Genomic DNA, 1177 nt, shown 5'->3' with positions numbered 1-1177 from the left:
TTTTAGTAGTGGCTCATCTTGGGTCCAAGAAATATTTTTAGTACTGATTGAGCATTGTCCCTGGACCTGTGGCAGCTCTCACATCCCTGCTTTCTCCCACTGGTTCACACCTGAACATCAAGCCCTCCAGGAAGCGTGGGGAAGTGATGCTGAGATTGGGATAGGCTCTGTGTCTTCCTCCTTGCCCAAGCATAGGGCTGGGACACATTTCAAGCCAAGTCAGAAACCTGAGCTAAAGACCTGAGCTGACTTTGTGTCATGGTGTGTTCCCCTTTCCAGAGGCAAAGCATGAAGGCACATGAACAGTCCATGTCAAAAGCCAGCACTAGGGCCAGCAACGTTCATCAGCTCAGACTCTGATCTCTGTGAAAGCAGCTGTATCCCCCCTGTGAACCTAAGCTTGTCCCAGGAGAGAGTCATTGCATCTGCAGAGTGTGGGGTATGTGTATCACCAGGCTGGCAGTGATGCTCTCTGCAACTCAGGCTATTTGACCAGAGGTAATTAAAAGCTGCCTCTATGTGGTCATGTAATGACAGGCTGTACAACAACACACAAGTGCAAGGATGACAAGTTAAGGTCAAATGGGCAAACAAGCTGCTGTTTCCAAACTGGAATGCCTGCATTTGCATCTGCCCGGCTCTCCTTTTACAGTACTTCTTTCAGTGGTATTTACCACCAATAATTTAGAGTCTGTGTTCAGATTTCATGCCTGCTTATTAGGCACGTTCACCTTTCAGGAGTGTATGTATGCAAGCTGAGCTGTGTTGCGTCAGAAGCAGTGCTCCTTGTCTGACGGGAACCCAGCTTTCCCTGACCCCTCCTAAGAAGCCGGTGCCCAAGTGCCTGCACCTGACTTCAGGGAGTGCAACAACCTCCGCGGTGCCCGAAGAGGTGACACCAGTGGGTGGGCACCACCCTCCCGCAGCAGTCGGGCCTTGCTGAGTTGGGTTCCCTTCTGCCCCTCGAGACGGCTTCTCTTCTTCTGCGCACCTGAGCAGTGCTCCCGCCGGAGGGGAGACGGGCTGGGCCGGAGCCGAGGAGGCAGAGTCCGCCCGAAGCAGCGGTCCCCGCCCGACAGGGGCCGCCGGTGCCTCCGCCACCCTCGCACCGGGCCCGCGCCGCCGCGCCCGCCCCGCAGCGCCTCCCCGCGGCGGCGGCAGCTCGGCACCGCCCCCG

Source organism: Corvus kubaryi, unplaced genomic scaffold, assembly GCF_017639235.1.
Source record: "Corvus kubaryi isolate FWS band 111438036 unplaced genomic scaffold, C.kubaryi_AGA036_p1.0 133, whole genome shotgun sequence".
Classification (NCBI taxonomy): Eukaryota; Metazoa; Chordata; class Aves; order Passeriformes; family Corvidae; genus Corvus; species Corvus kubaryi.
This window is presented reverse-complemented; position numbering follows the sequence as displayed.